Source organism: Marmota flaviventris, chromosome 12 (assembly GCF_047511675.1).
Source record: "Marmota flaviventris isolate mMarFla1 chromosome 12, mMarFla1.hap1, whole genome shotgun sequence".
In the NCBI taxonomy this organism is placed as follows: domain Eukaryota; kingdom Metazoa; phylum Chordata; class Mammalia; order Rodentia; family Sciuridae; genus Marmota; species Marmota flaviventris.
Genome location: NC_092509.1, coordinates 37,505,486 through 37,513,125, shown reverse-complemented (window position 1 = coordinate 37,513,125; position 7,640 = coordinate 37,505,486).

Here is a 7,640-nt window from a genome sequence, read left to right as displayed (position 1 = left end):
GCACTAAGCAACTCAGTGAGACCCTGTTTCTAAATAAAATACCAAATAAGGCTAAGGATGTGGCTCAGTGGTTGAGTGCCCCTAAATTCAATCCCTAGTACAAAACTTTTTTAAAAAGAAGAAGGAAGTGATGTAATGTGTTTGTATGTTGGAAAACATGGTGCCGTGGTTGATGGTGAATTCCTTAAAATAGGAGGAAATTCACAAGGTCTAAAATCTCAGGAATCATTGCACTTTGTCATTTTCCCTGCTTTAGTAGATATTTTATCTCCTGTGAATGAGAAGAGTGTTCAGCTGCATAAGGGCATCATAAACATTTAAGATCATGTTTTCTAAAGCCTCAAAACCTACCAATCCACTGGCAGGAGACTCCTAGGTTCAACAGTGCAGCCGGGAAATCTAGACTCAGCATTTGAACCACCTGGTGTTCTTGTGAAAGATAGTTATTGCAAGGCAGTGCCTGGGTAATGAAATTTTTTAAATGGATAATGATGGAGGATATGAGGAAGAGTAAGTCCTAATTTTCGATATTTAGAAATAAACAGAATTCACTTTTATTCAAATGTAGGAACTAATAATAGTTCTAAAGGGTGATGCTATGGAAATCTGGCACCAAATTTCTCTGTTTGCACAGTGCATGCCGTACTCAGTCCTTGTGGATACAGTGCTGGTTTACTTTAGCAAAGGTACTCATTACATATTTGTTGATGTTCTCTTACCTTGTGTTGTTGTTAGCTGTTTTATTTTTTACATGAAGAACCACCGATGTAAGAGATTCTGCTTCATATGGCTTGTGAAACATCTATTTACTTAAACATGAAAGTCCATAAAGAAAAAGAGAAGGAGCAAGGAAACATATGCCATAGAAGAGAGAAATTCATTACTTATCGAGATTTGCATATTTGGATTTATTTTTGTTTTTACTAAAAAAAAAAACTGAACAAATCTCAACAAATATTTGTAACATGTATATACAGTGTGACAAATTATGACAAAACTGACAACCATGTGCCCATCGACCAGGATCATAGTGCTTTGGGTACCTTTGGAGGTAAAGCGTGAAATCTTTTGTTACGTATAGAGGTGTGACATCATACTTCATTGCATGATGTCATACCACTTCTCCACAGAGGAAAGCACTGCCCTGAATTGATTTTGCTTGTCATTTGACACAAACATTAAATGTTCCCAGTTGATATAAATGGAGCCACTATCTGAATTCTTTTGCAACTTGACTTTTTTTCGTAGGAGAGTATTTCCTGAGATGTATCCAACTGGATGTGTGTGCCTATGTTTTATTCTTTATCACTGCTACATAGTTACATTTTTCATTTTAAGAAAGAACATACAAAAGGAATTTAGATGGAAAACAGCATATATCTTGACTATTTGTCATTCAAGAGAACTTCTACCTTCATTTCCATTTTAGTTTCTGATTCAATTTTACTTCCTCTAGAGAAAAAAATGATCAAATGAATATTAGTGCTCAAATGGAATTTACAGATAAATTTTCTCAATTGTCTTACCTTGAGTACAATGTAACTAATGCTCAGGTAAATTAAGGGTTATAAAACAAATAGGCTTTTTGGCATCTAGCCCTGGCTATAGGCTAGGCACATTTCAGAGTCCTTCAAAAGGAAGAAAAATGTTATGGTTTAGATATGAGGAGCCCCCCCCCCAAAGCTCATCAGTGAGACAATGCAAGAAAGTTTCGGAGTGAAATGACTAGATTATGAGAGCCCCCAACCAGGGGGCTAATCAGTGTGTTAATTCTCTGGTAGGGATTAACTAACTGGGTGGTAACTGTAGCCACCTCTCAGGCTCTGAAGAACTGAGTCACCATCTATAGAGGGCAACCCCTGAAACTGTGAACATCCTCATCTTTCCTCCTCTGATCATTCTTGTTAGGTCCTTTGGTCACAGGGGCAACAAAGCTGACTAAAATAAATAGCTTACTCCCTGTCACACAACTTGTGACTCCTTTTTTTTTTTTCAGGAATAATTCATTGAGATGTTAAAAGAGGGTTGCATCTGGACTCACTTCAAAGTGACACAGGTCCCAATATTTGGGAAAAAAAAAATACAGCAGACCTCCCTGTATAATGCATTTTCATGTTATTAAGTAGTTGTTTCATTCTCTGTCATCTAAAAAAAAATGGGCTCTTTGTGGATTGAAAAATTTGCTTTCCCCACTTAAGCCAGAAGAAACTTGTGATGAAAGTAAGTAAAAGAAAAAGGAAGAAGAAAGTAGTGGCTCCAAAATTCAGTAAGCAAAAGAATCTCCCAGAACTTCAGAACTGGGGCCACACCTTCAGAAACACTGGTTCAGTGGGAGAATCTAGTGGTCTGCACTTTTAACAACCATCCAGATGACCAACACAAATGATCAAGTAACCCCAAGGGGAAAATATTATATAAAGGAAATGAGCTTGCGCATTGAGTTGCAAAAATCAGTTACCATGACTATTCCTGGATGCCAAGAATAGAAATTTTTTTAAGTTTTTAAAATTTGTTTTAATTAATTATACATGACAGTAGAATGCACTTTGATATATCATATATAGTGTAGCATAATTTCTCATTCTTCTAGTTGTACATGATATAGAATCACACCAGTTGTATAGTTATATATGTACATAGGGAAATAATGTCCAATTCATTCTACTATCATTCCTACCCCCATACTCCCTCCCCTCCCTTCACTCCCCTCTACCTAATCTAAAGTAACTATTCTTCCCTAGACACCATTACCACCTTGTGAATTAGCATCCGCATTATCAGAGAAAACATTTGGCTTTGTGGGGGGGATTGGCTTATTTTGCTTTGCCTGATATTCTCCAGCTACATCCATTTACCAGCAGATGCCATAATTTTATATTTCTTTAAGGCTGAGTAATATATATACATACATACATACATATATGTGTGTGTATATACATATATATATATATCACATTTTTCAATCCATTCATCTGTTGAAGGGCACCTATATTGGTTTTATAGTTTAGCTATTGTGAATTGAGCTGGCATAAACATTGATGTGGCTGTGTCACTGCAATATGCTGATTTTTTAAGTCCTTTGGGCATAAACTGAGAAGTGGGATAGCTGGTTCAAATGGTGGTTCCATTCCAAATTTTCTGAGGAATCTCCATTACACATTCCGTAATGATTGCAGCAATTCACATTCCAGCCAGTAATGTATGAGTGTAATTTTTCCCCACAACAACAACAAAAGGACATGGGCATAATGTAACCAGCTAGAAGTTCAGTTTCAACAAATGTACTTAGGCAACAGAATACCGAAAGTTTAAATGCTATTGCTTTCCATGATAGCAAGAGCAAGTCTCCTAATAGTCTCCTAATGAAAGAAAGTTATTTAATATCCAAGTGTAAACCAACCACTCTTGAAACACAGTTCTATTTCTCCCATAGCACAATATTCATTACAGAGAGTAGCAGACTTGGGTGGTTGTTGATGGTTTTGATTTGGTTTGGCTTTTTGATTGTGCAACATCTGGACTTATTTTTTTTTACACTGGGTAATATTTACCATGTGGGAATTGGTAGGAGGCAAAGTCCAGTTCCTACTACAAAAGCTCAAAATACCAAATATTCACTCTCACAGGCTTCCTGGCAGCTAGGAAGGCTGAATAATATTTAACATAACTGATGACAGGTTAAATCTCCTTCATCTGTCAATACATACACCCTGGACTTAGAATGGGGGGATAATGGCAAGTCCTTTGTCAGCAGTGACAATAAAATCCAATTTCCAGAAACAATAATGGTAGATTAGACCTACATATGTACAAATTTAAGAGCAATGTGAACATAACACAAAAAAGTCCTCAGTTCCTGTGTATATAGTGAATACCGCATTAATTAATGTGCATCTTCAGTATCACAAATTAGAATATAAGGCAAAGCAGGAAAATGAATGTTCCGCACGCCGAGAAAGGTTATTTCCCTAAGTAAGCATATATTGCACTGATGGTGTCTGAGATGGATCTGACTAGTTAATTCCACTCTCTTGCTACCTAAGTTCCTTTCTGCTCAAATTTTCCCAGTGCTTGGAAGCAATGTCCATTTCTATGTTGGCAGGGATACCACCCACAGATTTTCACAATATTGTATATAGTCACACCTTTTGCTTCACAGTATTGTGTAGAGCAAGAGATGTGGACAAGTGTTTTCCTGGACCCTAAATGGCATAGCCTCAAAAGCAGATGTTTAGGATTATGAGTCACATTATGCCAGCACTGAGTGCCAGGTCCCAAATGTCAAGTATGGCCTTGTGTGTGGGTGGGTGGCAGAGTGTGTGTGTGTGCATGTGTGTCCTTCTAAAGAGCAGAACCCAGTCTGCTCTGGCCTAGATTCAAGGTGTCAATGACATTTTATCTAAAGAGAATCAAAGGTGACAATGCCCTTCTCAGAACTTTCTGTGGTCCTACACACTAGATAGTCTTAGTTTCCCCTTATTTATGGTCTTATTCATCTCCTTCCCAACAATTCTTGTTATAGGACATCTATCCATAAAAATGGGTACTTCACAGTTTAAATCCACCAGGGCTTTTCACAAATTCTGTAACCCAATCCAGTAAACCACAGGCACTTCAGATGCTCCGGATGCTAAATCATAAGGCCCCATGAGCGAATTGCTTAAATCAGCTATGAAGTTTCTGTTTTTCCTCCTGGTAAGTAGAGACATGGAGAAAGGAAATGACCCTGAGAATTTTTTCTGTGTTTCTGTAAAAAGCCATGACTGTTCACATACCAGGAGAATTCCAGCTGTAGCAATTTGTCTAGCTCTTTACCGTGATCTAAAAGTATACTAACTTTTCTAATCTCTTTGAAAGGACCCCGTAGAGTCCTGACTAGGTTCCAGGAAGACAGCTCTTGCCATCTCCCTAGATCTTTGCATTTCAAAGAAGAAAAGGGAAGGAGCCTAAAAGCAGGAAAGTGCAGGGGTCTCCAGGTTATCAAAGCAGAGACACTCAGCTCCTGCCAAGGTCTTATTTACATTTAAAAAGTACTAGAGGAAAGCAGACTTCTTTTCTGGAGGTGAGCCAGCAGCAGCTTCTTCTTTTGAAAGCAAGGGAAACCACCTGGTGTGGTAGCATGGGCCTGTAATCCCAGCAACTCAGGATGCTAAGGTAGGAGGATCACAAATTCAAAGCCAGCCTTAAGCAAGTTAGTGAGATCCTGTCTCTAAATAAAATACCAAAAAGGGGTGAGGGTGGGGTGGGGACTGGAGATATAGCTCAATGGTCTAGTGCCCCTGCATTCAATCCCCAGTACAAAAAAGAAAAAAAAAAAAAAATGGAAACACATTTTCCTTGTCTCTGCTGGTTCCTTAACCTGGTTCTCATCCTGCCACCTCGGGGGCAAGACTGAATGAAGCAAAGGTTCATTCAATCTGGCAATCTTGTTATTTACTGTGAAGTGTATAATATGAAATTTTTCCCGGGTCTGATCCAGGATTCTGCATGCATGTATCCAGGATAAGTTTGATAAAGATGAACATTCACACCCCAGCAATAAGATATAGGCTGGATTTTTCAATACGCATTTGTGATGTCCTTCATCAAATCACCAGAGAGAGCTAGGGTTGGGGTGAGGATGTGAGGGGTGTGGTAATAATTTTGGATGAGGAAAATTCTTGAGACTTGTCCCAAATGAACTGAATCAGGATCCCTTGGTGAGGAACCTGGAGATTGACAGACATTTTAACCAATACCCTTAGGTGATCCCTGTGCCCACAAAGAGGCCAAAGGGACTGGATTTTAAGAGACCATTTGCTTCAGGTCAGCAGTTCTCAACATGTGACTTGAACCACGGGAGGTCTGCTGGGTCCCTTTCTGGGAATCCAGAATGCCAAACTCTTTTTATAACATTGTTTGGGTGTGATTCACCTTTTCTGCTCTTCTTCCGTCACCAGTGGAAAGTGGAGCTTTTCAGAGACCACATGCCCTGTGATGGCTTCAGTGCTCACATAGCTCATAGAGGATGCACCAGCCATTCTTGGTCTCTAAATGTCTTCAGTGTATAATTTCTAATACAATAAATATTGAAAGATATAACCAATATACTAAAAGTACTTGGGGATCCTCCACAGGTTTACAAAGTTTAAGAATGTAAAGGGTTCTTAAAACAAACAAACAAACAAAATCTTTGACAAAGGTTATACTGGTTCACAGAGTACCAGAGGTTGATTCTACGCAGACAGAATTTGCACTCAGATGAGATTAACACAGAGCCTCTAATTCACAGAGCCAAAGATACTGTGGAAACACTGTTAAATTGGCACCATCGATGTCTGTGGGTTGTCTTGGTCACCTCCCCTGCACTATGCATTCTCAAAGCAAAGGTTTAAAAAGTTGGTGCCCTCTTCTGAAAGGTCACATTCCCCTGGTTTAGAGTAAATATTCACTAAAAAACAGTTTGAACGTGTTTGGTAATTTTTAACAACAGTAAACTTCTGTTTAACTTTTAAGTTAAACAGAAAACCCTTTTTATGGCAATACTTATTGTTGAACATCTTTCCAAACTGCGTTTACTCTTTGCTAAGAAGGAGGGGTGTGTGTGTGTGTGTGTGTGTGTGTGTGTGTTTATATCAAGAACAAACTAATAATATATATATACATATATGTGTATATGTATGTGTGTATATACACACATATACATACATGTATATATATGCATACATGTATGTGTGTATGTGTGTTTGTGTGTATTCTCATTAATCCAGTGTCTGCCAATGTTTTAAGTCAAATATTCAGAACTCCGATTTTTGGACTGGAGTATAGTTGGGCTTCTGGTATACTGGCAGGGGGATCATGGTTTCTTTTAATTATGTTTTTATTTAAATAGATTACTTTCTTACAAATTTCCCCTAAAAAAAAAATTGGGGAAATTGTAACAGTTACTTAACCTGCTTCATGTTTTTCTTAAAAATATTTTTCCATTATTATAATTCATGAAAAGTGCCAGTGTTTTTTTTTCTTTTTCACAGAGGGAAAAATTGAGACTTAGTAGAGTTCAATAAACCTCTCAATTAGTTGGATTTAACCACATATTTTAAAAATAAAACATTTTATCTGATCTGGTTTTATTAGTAAAACTGACCATTTCTAAGCAATATTCAAGTCATGTTAAAGATTAAGAAAATACAGACAAATATAATAACTTCTATAGTATTTTTGAACAAACATTAAGATTCTAATGGGTGTCTTTTTTTAACCAAATCTTTTATGTTTTGGTTTGCTTTTGTGGAATAATATCTTCCCTCATGGATGCTCAAGTAATATTCAAGAAAAAATAGGAGAATCTACCTTTTCTCTGTAAATTGCTATGTGATTATATGCTTTATTAAGCAATTCATGACACTATTTACTTTTCACCAGAAATTATATACTCTACAGTGGTTTAAATTGACAAGTATTTGTGGTTCTATTAAGGATTCTCTTTCCAATTTTAACTTGTAGAGGAATAAAATTATTGATATCATCCCAAATGAGATTCAAGTTTATTAAGTGACCTTAATCCCTGAGGTAAAGAGTTCCAGCACAGTCCAGAGTTTCTTATGGGGGGATAAAAATGGTTCCAAGAGCAAAGTAGCTCCACCACCAATCTACCAAAG